This window comes from Equus asinus, chromosome 20 (genome assembly GCF_041296235.1).
Source record: "Equus asinus isolate D_3611 breed Donkey chromosome 20, EquAss-T2T_v2, whole genome shotgun sequence".
NCBI classification, from domain to species: domain Eukaryota; kingdom Metazoa; phylum Chordata; class Mammalia; order Perissodactyla; family Equidae; genus Equus; species Equus asinus.
In genome coordinates this window covers 73,238,393-73,254,707 of record NC_091809.1, presented here as the reverse complement: position 1 = coordinate 73,254,707, position 16,315 = coordinate 73,238,393, and the positions used below count along the sequence as shown (strand labels likewise).

General features: G+C 38.7%; 1 long non-coding RNA gene across 3 annotated transcripts in view; it reads left to right on the top strand.

Moving 5' to 3' along the window:
• Window positions 1-14,507, top strand: part of LOC106848220 (uncharacterized) — a 137,331-nt gene extending 122,824 nt beyond the window's left edge. For 2 of the 3 annotated variants that reach the window (XR_011495781.1, XR_001402379.3), the window contains one exon: window positions 1,559-2,164. This is a non-coding gene — a long non-coding RNA (uncharacterized lncRNA). Of the gene's footprint in view, window positions 1-1,558; window positions 2,165-9,416; window positions 9,561-13,190 lie in introns of those variants that run through there. The other variant, XR_011495779.1, reaches the window with a different exon arrangement.
• Window positions 14,508-16,315: the final 1,808 nt, after the last annotated feature.

Here is a 16,315-nt window from a genome sequence, read left to right as displayed (position 1 = left end):
TATCTACATGTCCTTGGGCAAGTTCCTTAACCCTGATTTCTCTAAGCTTCAGTTTTCTCATCACTAAAATCGGAATAATAAATCCTATGTCACAAAATTGTGGTGAGGATTAAATAAGGTGAATGAAAAGTGCTTAGATCAGTAATTCTCAATAAATGCTATTTATTATTATTATTATCATTATTATTATGGCTTTAAAGTTCAAAAAGCATCATCACGTATATTTTCTCATTAGAATTATTTAATGTTGACATACAATGCAAGTTAGGGATGCAAAAGTAGATTAATAGGGGAAGGGAGAGATTGGTAAGGGAGAGATGACTTCCTCCTCCTTTCACGGGCATCTACTGTTAGATGAATTTTATAAGCCATCCCAAAGCTCCGAGTCTCATGTGCTCTGCTCCTCTTCCCTGTGGCTTTCAGCTTCCCTCCTCTCTTAACTTCGTGGTTGGAATGTCCCCACCTGGGGTTGTCACTGTTCCAGCACAGGCCCCTCTCCACTTCATTTAGTCATCGAAGCTTTCTCCGTCTTACTCAGAAAATAGCCAAGCCCCTGTGAGGGAGCAAGAGCACAGCCCACGGTGCTCACTCTTAGTCTAAGCGGGGCCTCTCTGGAGGAAATGCCCAGTGCAGAGGTGAGGACTGGGCGAAAGCCTCAATGTCACCCACAGTATTTTCTCCTTTCCTCTTAACTTGAGGCTTCCCCTTTATGTGGCTGGGGAAATCCAGCTTAGTCATCTCTGAAGACCTTGAATTAAGAGCTATGGTTGCTTTTGGTTGGGAGAGGTGGCTGAAGCAACTGTCCCCACCTACACCCATCATTTCATGTTCATCTACTCAAACCCTCCAAAATGCTCTATCCTCTCAGAGAAAAATATACCATCCCTATAATCCCCCAAATTAGTCAGAATGACAGACTCAGCCTTCGGAAGGGTGTATACATAGAACAGTTATTTTTGGCATACTCTTTCCATAAGATCCTCTAGTCACCAGTCCCCTATTCAAGATTATTGTCCCATCAGCCCACTCTTCCCACACTCCTGAGAATAGCGCATGAAGAGATAGGCAGGTCTGGCTCAACCCATTGCCAGGCCACTTAAAACAAGGTTATCGAAAAGCTTAATTGACAGAATATAATCAATACCTAGAATTAAATCAGCAGATGGACTTTTAAAGCTGAAAATTCCGTGCACTGCCAAAGTCTCTATCTTTGGGATGCCCTCCACCTCACTAACAGCTATTGATGAGATCAGGAATCTTTCCACTGAAGCTTCTGTCTATAGCCTCCACTAGCCTCCTCTGATTCCTTTGTGCCTCTGGCTCTTGCCTTGGACCACAGCTGTGGGCTCCACTTCTAGTTCTGCCATCTCAGGCCCATTTTGAGTTAAGTGTTCAGCAACTTAAAATTTTTGTAAGCCACAGCTTACGTACAGAACACTCACACTCTTAACTGACAGGAAGTCCAAAATATATACTTCAGTTCATTTGGTGGTGGTGTCTTTTTCTTCTCCCTGGCCCAATATATTGACCCTGGCTGTCATATTTTTTTTTTTTCCAGGAAATGGAACTGACTTTAGGGTCAGTGCCCTTGGAAGATTCTCCCCCCATCTCTTCTGCGTTTTGATTCATGGAACCTCCATCTCTGCCCAGTGATGCAGCTGGAATAGGTTGCATAATGGCCACCCAAAGATATCCCTGGAACCTGAAAATGTTGCCTAATTTGGATAAAGGGTCTTTGCAAATGTGACTAATTTAAGGATCTTGAGATGGAGAAATTATCCTGGATTATCTGGGTGGGTCCTCAGTGTAATCACAAGTATCCGCATAAGACAGAGGTGGGGGAAGATTTGACACACAGAGAAGATGATGAGAAGATGGAACAGAGAGATTTGAAGATGCTAGCCTTGAAGGTTAGAGTGACACAGCCCCAGGAATGCTGGAAACCATCAGAAGGTGGAAAAGGCAAGGAACAGATTTTCCCATAGAACCTTCTCCTGGAGGAAGAGTGGCCCTGCTGACACTTTTATTTCAGCCTAGCGATATTTAATTTCTGGCCACTGGAACTGTAAGAGAATAAACCACTCTCTGGGTAGTTGTTTCAAGCCACCCAGCTTGTGGTAATTTGTTATAGTAGCCACAGAAAACTAATACAGCAGCCATGTCCAAAACATCTTTCCACTGCATTTCACTCAGTGTTGCATGTTCAGTTTAATTTCAAGTAACTCTGATGACCTTTCCCCTCCTTCCTCTCTTTTCCAGGAAGGGAAGCCATTTTTGCTGACAGCAGCATATGACATTTTCCAAAAGTTCTTTAGAAACTTTGGGCTTCTGGGATATGGTTTTCTCCTCTCTTTTCTTTTACTCTTTCTCAATAATTAATGGGCAAGTACTGTAAAAGCTAGTGTACTTGGTATTCTCTCAACCAAAACTTTCCGTTTATTAACCAGTATTTCTAAGATCTTCAGTACAATGATGGTCTTCATAATGATGCCTTTAAGACTTTCCAAAGCCCTGAAAAGTTTTCCAAGACACTGAAAAAAAGGTCAAATTTACAAGTTTCTCTATGCCCTTAGAAAAGGCATAGCCATTTAACCTGTCTGGATCATTGGATTGTCTTTAGGCTACACAAAGGGTCTTGAAGCCAGGCGGCTGATAGATTGAGGAGAAATGGAAGGATCAGGGGATTGGAGATCTTAATGAGGTAATAGTAAAAGCCAAGAAATGAAGCTGAAATGGAAAGGGATTATCAGAGGAGTTTCAGACTTGACATAGTGTAAGGGTTGAAGCTGTATGGGTGAAGGTCCTGAGGGAGGACTCAGTAGCTTAAGTAAGGTGACGGCAAAAGGTATCGGTGTCAGATGGTCATAGAACTGCGAACTCAGGGTGTTAGGTTGATCTTCCACAGGGGCGCTATTTGTCTAGGATGCATGAATTTAGGACACAGAGAGGAGAGAGGAACACTGTGACCAGGATGAAAAAGTCTCAGTAAATGAAGACTATGATCGGGATGTTTAAGGATGCTAGATCAAGGGAGGGGGGTTCAAGAAGGATTCTTTAGCAATATGAAATGAATTAGAGAAGTGAAACAAGAAAATTATAAAATGAGGCCCTAAAATTGTGGTAAAGGGGTTATTCATGAACCTCAAAAAGGCTGTGACCCTACAATGACAAAAGCCAGCGTCCTAGAGGTTATTCTCTAAATCTTTCCCCCTTTCTTTCCATTTCTAAAGTTGGTCAGGCCTTTACTGCCCTCTGTGCAGTTGGGTTTCCTTGAGTTTAACTTCACTTCATTACAGTCCTCCTGCATATCACCACCAGACAAATCTCCCTTGAGTGTATTATGAGTATGTCACTGCTTTGGTCAAAACCCTACGGGCCGAGAGTCAAGACAAATACCCAAAAGAAAGTGATCCATGACCTTTCTCATTTACCCAAGACTGGGGGATTTCCAAGGATGCAGGACTTTCAGGGCTACAAGTGGGAAAGTTCCAGGCAAAACAGGATGAGTTACTTACCCAAGAGAATTAATTCCAAGAGAAAAGGAAGTCTCTATTGTTATTCAAAGATTCAATGGGTTAATAAGACCCATCAGAATACCCCCTCAAACAAGACCCACGTCACTAGTAAATTTAAGACCAAAACATAGACACAATGAAATCACAGACAGCTGCAACATCTTACAATGCCTTGGTTTCCCTAGTAGAATTTCCAAAGCAAAAGCTGAATCCCCAGAATCTGCTTTATCTTTTATATTACAATCTAGAGCCACATTTTTGGTATCAGTCACAGAGTGGCTCTAGCACTAAAAAGTCCCACCTGCAAACTGGGTTGGTTGGTTACCCATGGCCTTATTAGGTTTTTTAGGAAGTGAGAACAGAAGACAAAAGGGGAAGGTCTTTATTAACTTGGCTTCTCCAGATTTTCCATCTATCTCTGGTAGTTGTTCAGATTTCATCTTCTGTGAACCCAAAGAATATTCCTCTCAAGAGATTAATTGTGATGGTGTTGGGCTGTTTAATGAAATAGAAAAAAATTAACCATAAACACTGTGATCAAAAGGATAAGGTAAATCTTACAAAACTAAACATACTCTTACCCTATGATCCAGCACTCATACTCCTTGATCTTTACTCAAATGAGCTGAAAACTTGTTTACACAAAAACCTGCACATACATATTTATAGACCTTTTCTTCATAATTGCCAAAACCTGGAAGCAACCAAGATGCCCTTCAATAGGTGAATGGACAAATAAACTCCACTACAATGGAATACTCTGGATAAACAAACTCTGGATAAATAAACTCTGTGCAATGGAATATTGTTCAGCAATAAAGAGAAATGAGCTATCAAGCCATAAAAAGACATGGAGGAAACTTAAATGCATATTGCTAAATGAAATAAGTCAATCTGAAACAGCTCCATATGCATAATTCCAACTATATGACATTCTGGAAAGGGCAATACTACAGAGAACAGTAAAAAGATCAGGGGTTAGAGAGAAGGGAGGGATGTATAGATGGAACATGGTATTTTTTTTAGGCCCGTGAAACTATTCTGTGTGATACTGTAATTGTGGATACATATCATTATACATTTGTCAAAACCCATAGAATGTACAACACAAAGAGTGAACCCTAAGGTAAATTATGAACTTTAGTTAATAATAATATATCCATATTGGCTTATCAATTGTAACAAATGTGCCACAATGATGCACACTTATATATATTTGTAGACATGTATATATATTTACATAATATATATTTATATATGTATAAAATTTATAGAATGTTAATAGTAGAAAATAAAATTTATAGAATGTTAAAAATAGGGGAAATGGGTGGAGGTGGGAGTGAGGTGGTATGTGGGAACTCTCTGTACTTCCTGCTAAATTTTTCTGCAAAGATAAAAGTGCTCCAAAAAATCATCTATTAATTAAAACAACAATAGACTCCATCTCTCAAATGTGGAGTCAGTCGGTTTATAATCAAATTAAATGCCAGTTTTTTTCCCCAAGATAATATTAAGCAGAAATCTGAGAATTTTACAATGGAATTATCCATAAAATGGAAAATCAAATTATGAAAATATTACTGCAGTGTATTAAAAGTGAAACAATGTCAACATATTAAATGTCTTCTAAAAAATATTTTTTTAAATGTCTTCGAAAGGACAAAATTATAAACAGTAAGAAATTTGGGAAAATAAATTTGCCACAATATGACACTCAACAATATGAAGGGTTGGTATCTTTACTGTAAAAAGAGATTTTATACGATGATGAAGAAATACGCAAACATTCTAAAAGAAAAATAGGTAACAAATATGAACAAGAGATTCACACAAAAAAAATACAAATGGCCAATTAACATTCAAAAACATTCAAACTGAGTAAGAATCAAAGAAACAAAGAAGAAATGCCAATCCTCACTTATCTAGAGGCTGTGGGGAACTGAGCATTCTCGTACATTGGTCGTCCTTGTACAAATGACCATGACCTTTCATGGGACAATTTGTCAGTGTACATCAAAAACCTATTTTAAGGTTTTTTTTTAATACATATTTTAATGTATACTCTTTGACTAGCAGTTCTATTCCCAGGAATTTATTCTTAGGAAATAATCCAGAGGAACTGACAAAGTACCACAATTTATATTGCAGTCTTAACTATAAAAGGAAAAATTGGAAATAATCTAAATGTAGGAGATTGATTAAATAAATGTTAGGATACCATACAGTAGAATATTATAAAACTATCAAAAATGGCAATGGGGGCCAGCCCGGTGGCATAATGGTTAAAGTTCTGTGCACTCCACTTCAGCGGCCCAGGTTCCCAGGTTCAGATCTGGGCCTGGACCTATACCACTCATCAAGCCATGCTGTGTTGGCAATCCACTTACAAAATAGAGGAAGACCGGCACGGGCATTAGCTCAGCAATAATCTTCCTCAAAAAACAAAATGGTAATGGAATATTTTATAATTCATTGACATGAAAAGATCTCTACAACATATTGTCAAATTATAGAGTTACAAGACAGCCTGTGTCCAATGAGCTCAGGTACACAAATAAGAGAGGTAGTATTATGTAATAGGTCAAGGCCGAGGCTGCAGCATCAGACAGACCTGCACTCAAAGCTCTGAGGTCAGATGCTGACTGGCTGTGGAAACTTGGGCACATGATGTAATTCTCTTTAGCCTTAGTTTCTCATCTGTAAATTCAGGATAATAACAGTCTCTACCCCTTACGGATGTTGTGAAAATTAAATGAGATAACTTAAACAAAGTTATCAATAATGGCAAAGAAAATCATCTGAAAAATGACTAAAATTTTAATAATAGTTTTGGATGGATAGAATTCTAAATGACTTATTTCCTTTGGTATAATTTTTCTCTATTTTCTAAGCTCACAACAATGCACAGATAGTACTTGTATAATAAAAAAATTATTTAAAATATCATGATATAGGTCATTTATTAACATTGAAATAGTTCCATAAATAGATTACTAAGTGAAAATAAAAAGCTACAAAACAGAATGTAAATGTTATAATGATTTTTTTGTTTTCTTGGTTTTTTTTGGTGAGGAAGATTGGCTCTGAGCTAACATCTGTGTCAGTCTTCCTCTATTTTGTATGTGGGATGCTGCCACAGCACGGCTTGATGAGCAATGCATAGGTCCACACCCAGGATCCGAACCTGCAAACCCCGGGCCGCCAAAGGAGAGTGTGCAAACAACCACCATGCCACTGGGTGGCCCTGATTTTTGTCTTAAAACAGGCACATACATAGTAAGAAACAGTGAAAGTGCATACATCAAAATGTTAACAGTGCTTATCATTGATTGAATTATGGCTAATTTTTGTTTTAGATTGTACTTTTTCAAACATTCTTCATTAATCATTTGTGAATTTTACAATGAGATAGAAAATAACTATTATTAAATAAGAAAAGTTAGAAGTACATAAATGATAGAATAAGGGATTATTTGGGTCAGAAAGTATAGGCCTTCATATTAGAACATCAGATGACAGGCTAGAATAATAGGGTGGCTCCTACAACTGGAACATAGAAAAGAGTAAAAACAAACAAACAAAAACACTCTCTGAATGTATGCAGAAAAATTTAAATGATGACATTCTTACACCCACAGGCTAGGGTAAGTTTAACACCTGTGCAAGTTACCCTCCAAGAGATTTGCATCTAAATCCCACTGTAAGTTTACAATATTGACATCTGTCTTCCCTAGGAAATTCACAGGTCTCCTTCAATCCTGTAAATTAAAGACCTTTCCAGGGTCCTAGATTCAAGCCATTGCTCTTGGTATTTCCAGCTCCGCACTCCTAAATTAATGAGAGCCTGCTCTGTCCAAGAAGACAGCCTTTACTTTAGAGAAGGTATATGCCTCATATTTGGCTTTGCATTTCTTCAAATTCCAGGCTTCCACTGACGAGACTGTTCTAGTCCCAGAAGTGAAGCCAGATTCTGCACCCACCATGAGGCATGGAGCCACACCGATGTGCAACTAGGTGTCTTTGTAGTCTCAGCCTTTTCCGCCACCAGAAATAGTTCTCCATCTCTTTCTACTGCTAATAACTAGCTGAATCTTTGAGGAAGATCACTTCTCAGCAAGAATACTACCCACAACATCATGCTGCCTAAATCCTAGCCCCCTTTGTAACCACACCAGATGCTAGTCACGTACAATTAGTAGAATCAGTCTGACCAGGATCCTAGATCATACATTTGGCCACACAAGTTTCTCCCCAGACACATGCACAAAGAACACAGGATAAATGCCCACTCTTCATTACCAACTCATGTTGGACCCAAATCCTATCAGGTCTCTTGCTGAGCAGCTGGGCTGGACAATGTGGCACTCCTCCAGAATATTTCTGCCTTTCTGCCCTAAGAATGTCCCAGACACTAATCACAAGGCAGAGATGAAAAGAACATTACAAGAGCTAACCAAAGCCAAGAGCCCTCAGAAATGATTGACAGGGAAAATATTCTCTCAGCCCACTTCCATGTATAATGACTTCATTCCTCCAACAGAATCTCCCACAGAATCATTGTTTCTATGAAATCTCCATTTTGTTCTAGATTCATTTCAGAGTTCCTTTTTCTTTGGAACGAAGGACGGAAACCTTGAGCTCCCCCTGGAGGTAGGAGTGTGCTAGTTAAGAATCTCCTTGGACTGCGGCTCTTGACTCATTCCACTCACTCCTTAACTTGTTTGCTGACTTTTGCGCATTTCCAGTCAGCTTTTAGATGACCTGTCTACGACCTCGCTGACATCTGACTGGAGCTTCCACTCTCCTTGTATTTTAGCTACTCTAGTCTTGATAATAGGAAGGGTCCCTTACCCGGCTGCATAAACAGCACAGCCCATGTTTTCCAGTCTTGTCTTCTTTTTTTCTCCTCTAATACACTTTGTTAGTCATATGATTCTATCTGACATCTGTCTAACCCGGTCCCTTCTTCTGTACCCTTAGTATTACTCTTCAGATTACCTAGAATTCTTTTCCTACCCTCAGCCCTTATCTCCTTATGAAAATCTTTTCCATTCCTTAAAACCCAAGTCCCAGGCCAGCTTCCCCACTCTCACCTATGAAATCTTGTAGAACTTATTTACAAAGCACTAATGTACACCATTTTGAATTTTAGCTAACTCTATACAGCTTATCTTACTGTATCCAACCAAACGCCCAGCATGGTGTCAAGGTCTAGCATGTAGAAAATAATCATTAGATAAATGTCGAATTAAGTTGCTGAAAGGTGATTTCAAATATCCCATTTTCAAAGAACAGAGATAACTGCACTGTTAAGAAAGAAAGAAAAAGGAGAGGAGAGAGAGAGAAGAGAAAAGTGAAGATAAATGTGAGAATCTCAGCATGTCATAGAAAGAGTGCTGGACTAAGGAGCAGGAACCTGGTCTCCAGTCCCACTTGGCTGTTAATGAACTAAAAGACCATTAAACTACACTCTAAAGAAGCAAAGCAGTGGGTTATATGAACTCTGAAGTTTACTGCCATGCTGAAATGGTATGACCATCTCCCCATCTAGGCACACTAAGAGCTGATTAAACAAGATAGCATTCAGATTCACCTACCACAGAGCCTAGCATAATATGTGTGCTAATAAATACTAGTTCCTCTTTTCTTCACACATAATGGAAACATTCTGTAAAATTCTCAATTTTCAGAAAGGGAAAAGTTTGCCTTTATCCATGGAGGATGGATACCTACAGGAATCTTTGCTTGATAATATGGCAATAGAGAACTGTACAACTCGTTTAATCACAAATATTGCAGAAACGTTTGTTTTCCCCTCTGGATGTGTACTTTATGGAAGAACTTTTCAGTGGTTGGGTCTCATTAGGCTGAAAGTATTTTCTTATCATTTTTTTCCTCTAGGTCTTGCCATATACCATTTCAGGTAGAAGCTTCCATTCTAGCAAATAAAGGGAAACTGAAAAAGAGCTATGCCAAACCAAATTCTTCATCAACCACATCATGGTCTGAGAAGATGTGAAAATCATTTGACAAAGATTCTAAATGGTAAGTGAGAAAGGAGAAGGGTAACACTTGGAAGCCAATAAAAAATGGGAAAGAATTTAAATAAGGTATGCCAGGAAAATAAACAGATTCCAGGGAATTAAACTAAGTTTCTGGAACCTAGGACAGTTGCAGATGTTCAGATTAATAAGTGTAGTAACAACTCATTTATCAAGGATTTTAGAAAAATGAGGATTTCTGTCTATGGGACTTTTAGAGTTCACTAAAGTTTAGTTCTTTGTATTTCTAAAAAGCTGATTTAACTTCAATATTTTATTATACTGTTTCCCTGACTTATTTAACAGAATTCCATACTACCCACTGCCCTGCAAGTATGTGGTGCTCTTTCACTCCTCTGTGCCTTTGTGGGTGCTGTTCCCTCCTCTTGGAGTCCTCCCTCCTCCCCCATCCTTCAAAACCTATTTTAAATCTCTGTGAAAACATCCCAGACTCCAGTCTGCAAAATAAGTTGCTCCTACTGTTATCCAACAGTCTTGGCTCATAACTCTATTATATTTTCATAATCACTGGGGTCCCAGATGGGTGAATGCCAGGTGCACCCAATTGGGGATCAGCGTGGGAAGTGAGGAGGAAACTGATTAGGACAGCAGTACTCAATTATGTATGAGAGGTTAGAGGCCTTTATTGAACTGCTAATACCATTATCTGTTAAAAAAAAAACTTTATGAAATGTTTTCTTCTGATGCTGTTCTGATTATATTCTGAGAGGCTCTTAATAGAAGCCAAATTGTGGGGGTAGAAAACTAGAGGAGGAGAGTGCTGAAATAGGAGGGTGAAGATAAAGTATCCTCAGTCTCAGAAGACTTTGCAAAGAAGCAAGGTCTAAGTTTACCCACTCCCACATCTTCACTTAGTTATCCTCCCACAGTTCTTCAGATTTCGGCTTCCTCAGGAAAGTGATTCATGCTCTTTCTGATAAGAATAATCATAGCATTTTATGCCTCTCATTTACAGCATTTACCACAGTTGTAAATCTATCTGTATATGTGATTCTTTGATTGATGTCTGTTTCCACCACTAGGCTCTGAGAGTAGGGACTCATATCTGGTTTTGCTCACCATTGTACCTAGGTTCTAGCATAGAGCCTGGCACGTGACGGGAATTCATTACTTGTAGAGTAAATGGATATTATCACACGAAAGGCAATAGGGTAAAAGAAGTTTAAACATAGATTTAAAGGGACTGCTTAAAGTAACTTAGCAGAATTGCTGATGATCAATGACAGAGTCATACAGGGATGAGGACTTAGTGAGAGGGCGTGAGGGTTTTTTTCCTCCTGACACCACACATGTGATCTCTTTTCCAACACCACTTCTCCACTCTCCGACACCAAGTGGGTGTCCAGCAATTCAACTCAACTGACACTGTCTACCTGGAGTTAGCATCAGATCCCAAAAGTTAAAGGGCTCACTCTCACAAGACTGCCCCTGCTTTCAGATGCCACTTGCAAGTCCCCGGCCACCCATGCTTCCAACCCACTGGATATAAACCAAAGACTACCATGACCTCAGGTTTGGTATTCTGTTAAAATGGCTCACAGAACTTAGGAAGGCACTTTACTTACATTTACTGGTTTACTATAAAGTATACAGTGAACAGCCAGATGAAGAGGTACACAGTACGAGGTCCAGAAGGGTCCCAAGTGCAGGAGCTTCTGCCTTCATAGAGTTGTTCCAACCTCCAAGCACCTCCATGTATTCACCACCCTGGAGGCCCTCTGGACCCCGTCCTTTAGGGGTTTTTATGGAGGTTTCATTACGTAGGCATGATTGATTTAATCATTGGCCATTGGTGATTAAACTCAATCTCCAGCCCCTTTCCCCTCCCCGGAGGTGGAGCTGGAAGAACCAAGCTTCTAATCAAGGCTTGGTCTTCCTGAAGCTATCTAGAGGCTTGCCAAGGGTGGCCTCATTAAAACACGCTCATATCACCCTTATCACTCAGGAAATTCCAAGGGTTTTAGGAACTCTGTGCCAGAAACCAGGGACAAAACCAAGTATCTTTCTATGATACCACAGCATGGGAATGAATTTAAGGGTATATTCAGCTAATAAGTAGTTTGTAATGATGATGCCGACAATGTTGTTAACCAAGGTTTCAAAGGTAGTAATAAGTCATTAGGTTACACCTGCATTTCATTGCAATTTATTTCCCACTAACTTCTTAAATAGGCAAATTAATGACATCAGCATGTCTTCACTCAATAATTATAGCACTCCCCTCCCCACTTCATCTGGCCCCAATACCATCTTACTCTGAGTCATTTATTTGATAATTAGATGTTACAGACACTCATGAGAACGTGCGGCTAAATTAAATATTCTGGCACTGAGATAGCTTTTCTAGGAAGAGAGAGGTGGATGCCTTTTAACAACCTTAGGCCTCACACTAGACTTATGAGCTTAGATCTGAACTTTCTTTACTTCTCCTCTTCTCCAGCACCTAACCTATCAAAAAATACTTTCCAGTACAAACTATAAGTAAGTTGATAATTTAAGGGGATAAGCCAGACCTTGTCTATCTATACACTGCTGCTCAAAACTGTTGCCAACAGAGTAATAGAAAGTAAATCATATACAACCTAAAGATTGAGACATTCAGGGCTGGCCCGGTTGCACAGTGGTTAAGTTTGCAGGCTCTGCTTCGGCCGCCCAGGGTTTGCAGTTTTGGATCCCCAGTGCAGACCTAGCACCACTCAACAAGTCATGCTGTGACAGCATCTCACATAAAATAGAGGAAGATTGGCACAGATGATAGTTCGGTGACAATCTTCCTCAAGCAAAAAGAGGAAGATTGACAACAGATATTAGCCCAGGGCCAATCTTCTTCAAAAAAAAAAAAAAAAAAAGATTGAGACATTCAGTGATTCATCCTCTCAAGTATTTGTTGAATGCCTTCTATATGCCTGACACTAGGCACATATAGGAGACTCTATGATAAAATGAAAATGGGAGGCCTATAGGATATGAAGTGAACCCAACATATAGCCTGCCCTCAAGAAGGTCTCAATCTTACAAGAACAAACATTATAGAACAAAATCTATAATTAAATAGGAAGATAAAAAAAGCATTCTATTGAAGTGTGGGAAAAAAGCAACCAAATCAGACTGGGGGATTAGGAAAGACTTCCTGACAAGCTAAGTTTTGAAGGATGAGCTAAATAAAAAGGGTAAGGTAGGAAGGAGAGGTATTTTTTTTTTTATTAAGATTATGATGGTTTACAACCTTGTGAAATTTCAGTTGTACATTATTGTTAGTCATGTTGTAGGTACACCACTTCACCCTTTGTGCCTTCCCCCCACCCCCCCTTTCCCCTAGGGAAGGAGAGGTATTTTAAGCAAGAGGAAACATATATATGAAAGAGTTCACAACTTAATCAGTAAACTATAAGTAATTCACTACAGGTCTTTACCTAAAAACGTTCAATATATGAACCTTCACAAATACAAGGCTCTGTTCTCAAGCAAACTCTTTCAGACGGGCCAGAAGGAGTTGGTGGGCAGGTGAGGTCATTTTAGTCCTAGTCATGTGACTGTTTGGTTTTTCCCTAATGCATTTAATTATTCCCTTGGGTTATTCCTTAATTCATTTCATTAATTCCTTAATTTTCAGGGTGGCAAACTCAAGTACCTACTATGAGTGAAGCTGGTAGGGCAAGGACTGAAGTGAACTGGAGTGAAATGTGAGATGATCCATGTGTCCACCTACCGTGGGGAGCAGCCTGTGGCCTCAGCTGGTTTTACCTCACCAGAATGTAGCCTCAGTGCTGCCAGTCCTTTCCAGTCTCAAGGCAACCAGAAACCTCTTTCAATTTTGAAATGCTGATAACTAATTCAAAATTTTTAAATGTCATGCAGGACAAACAAAAAACTTAGGCAGGCTGAGGTCAGTCTGCTGACCACCACTTTGTGACACTTAATCTTTGTATGTTTGATGTGTTTGCTCTTAGTTTTCAATGTTTTACAAAAATTACAAATGTTATTAATCCTTCATGTTCAGTAAGAACAAATGCAGCTAGAGTATTAAGGGTGTTGGTAAGAAAAGACATACAATTGGTACAGAAACAAAAATAGACATATTAAAAAATTGAAATGATAACTGTATTACTTATGGGATAAAGTGTTCAGTAATAATGACAGTCTGAAGAACAAAGATCCAATCATTCAATCATGCATGTGCTCTCAATAATAATGAACGAAAAGAATGAAAGGTGATCATCAGAATGAAACACTTTAACGAGTGTGCAGCTAGAGGAGGGAAATCAGTGTCAGATGCCTAAACAAAGTTGATTCTGGATAAAGACAAGCATTTGTTTAGGAACTTAAAGCCTGACCATGGTAAAAACGCTGCTGCTGGAACTTTTGACAAAGCCACAGTTAAGTCCCATTGTTTAAGGACATTGTAGCTGCCAAGGAGTTTCCTACACTTGCAGCCATCACTGAGGAGGGGAATTATCCATCCCAACATATGTTCAATGTAGTGGAAAGTGGTCTATAGGAAAAGATACCTGATAGATTGTATAGAAAGTAGGAGAAAAGAGCATGTCTGATTTGTGATTTTAAAGGCAAACTACTTGTGTTTTTTTAAAGCAATAATTCTGTTTAAAAATTCAAATAGTATAAAAATATATACAGTAGCAAACAAGTCTTCCTTCTACCCTAGACTCCCCAGGTCTCCTGCCTAGAGGTGACCCTATTAAGAGTTTCTTATATTTCCTTTCATACAAATAAGTGCATATTATATGCTATTTCTGTAACTTTTGTCCCACTTAATGTATTTTGGAGATTGTTCTATATTAATTCATGTAGATACACCTTATTCATTTAAAAATCTACATATAAAGATATGCCATAATGTATAAAATCAATACTCCAATGATGGATTTATATTGTAGCCTTCTGCTATTATAAATAATGTCTTTCTGATTTGAATCTTCAAAGAATCTATTTGGTGGAACTGTATCCTAGGCCTGCAAGCTTAAACATTTCTTGGTCTTTTAGGTCTTGGAAACAAATGAACCTAAGCAGAGCCATTTGGTAATGAACCTGTTCATAAGTAGAAAAGAATCTGTTTCTGGAAAGAGGGTAAGCATGGCAGAATGACTGGCCAGGAAACTAAATTCAAACTTAGTGATATCATAAAGGGCCTCATGTGATAATGCAAGAAATTTGACCTTATCCTGAAATATATACAGAACCACTGACTGGTTTTAAGCAGAATGACAATGACATGATTACATTTATGTTTTAGAAAACTTACTGTAACAACAATGAGGAGAGTAGATTAGAGGGGAACCAGAAAAGAGGTAGGGAGACCAGAAGGAGAACTATTCAAGTAATCCAGGAAATAATTTATGAGGATTTTAACTAAGTGATGGCAGTGGGAAGGAAGAGGAGGGGATATGATATTAGAGAACTATTAAGGGAGTAGAATCTACTGTACTTTGCACTGATTGGACAGGGGTATGATTGAATGGGCAGAATCTAAGATGAATACTAGGTTTCTGGATTGCCCTACTCAGTGGATGGTGGTTTCAGTCATCCAAGACAGAAAGAAGCAAGTATAGGGAGAAAAGTGATTAGTTGAGTTCTGAACATTTGACCTTGACGTTCTGGGGCATGTAGGTGGTTAGGTCCAATAGGCAGTAGAATATATAGGTCTGAAGCTCAACAAGAGTGTTACATAATACCAGCAGACATCAATATACATTTAGCAGTTGAAGCTATGAGAATGAAATAGTTCAGCTAAGGGTTACACATTGTTTGATAGAACAAAAGGAAGAGATGGTGGAACCCTAAGAAAAGGAGACGTTTATTAGGTAATAGGTAGAGTAAAAGGAGCCAAGGAAAGAAGTAAAGAAAAGGCCTTTAATGAACATTCAAGAATTAAATAAAACTGGCAAAACAAAGGATTCAAATAATTTCACCTTATTTGGAACTCACAACAACCCCAAGATATTTAAGGCAGGTATTACTATCAGAGTCCCATTTCATAGGCAACTTAAGCCCATTTAGATGACTAACCCAAGATTTCTCAGCTTTTAATTAGCAGAGCTGGGATTGTAACCCAAGTCTTCCTCAAATCCCACAGGTCTTCAATCCACCATGCTGGCTCCAAATTTCTTGTGATTCATAGATATATAGACTATCAAAACCAGGAAAGCAGAAGTCGGAAAGAGTAATACTAGTACAATATCAACCTCCCTCAATACCCCCTGTTTCCATGCTTTTTACACAGTTGGACATTAAAGCTCAGAGAAGTTTAAAAAACACCTTGTCTTAAAATTCCAATCCTTACCAAAACTTACCTAAAACTCCAATCTCCTACTTTAGCATTCATAGGCAAAGAAACATTAATTCTTTGTTTGCATAATGATATGTGTGCTCAGAACTTTCATAATAAAGGCATCAGAAACAGAATAGTATCTTTTCTGTACTGTAATCATTAGAGAGAAAACTATAGGACTTCTTAAGGCCTTGCTCCACCTCATACAATGTTCTTTATTTTATACAAATGTACTGGCTGTGGGAGATACTCTATGTAGTTATCACAAGTAGATCATGAATGAGTGTTAGAGATAAGTAAACCATCTTCTTATAAAACAAAACATTATTATTATGGGCCTGCAAAAGCTTAGAAATATTTTCACTAGAATCCATCTTAGGATAGTGAAACCTGTTTTACTGGAATTTGACCTGAAAAAAATAGAACTTGGTCATAAAGTTTCAACACAACTC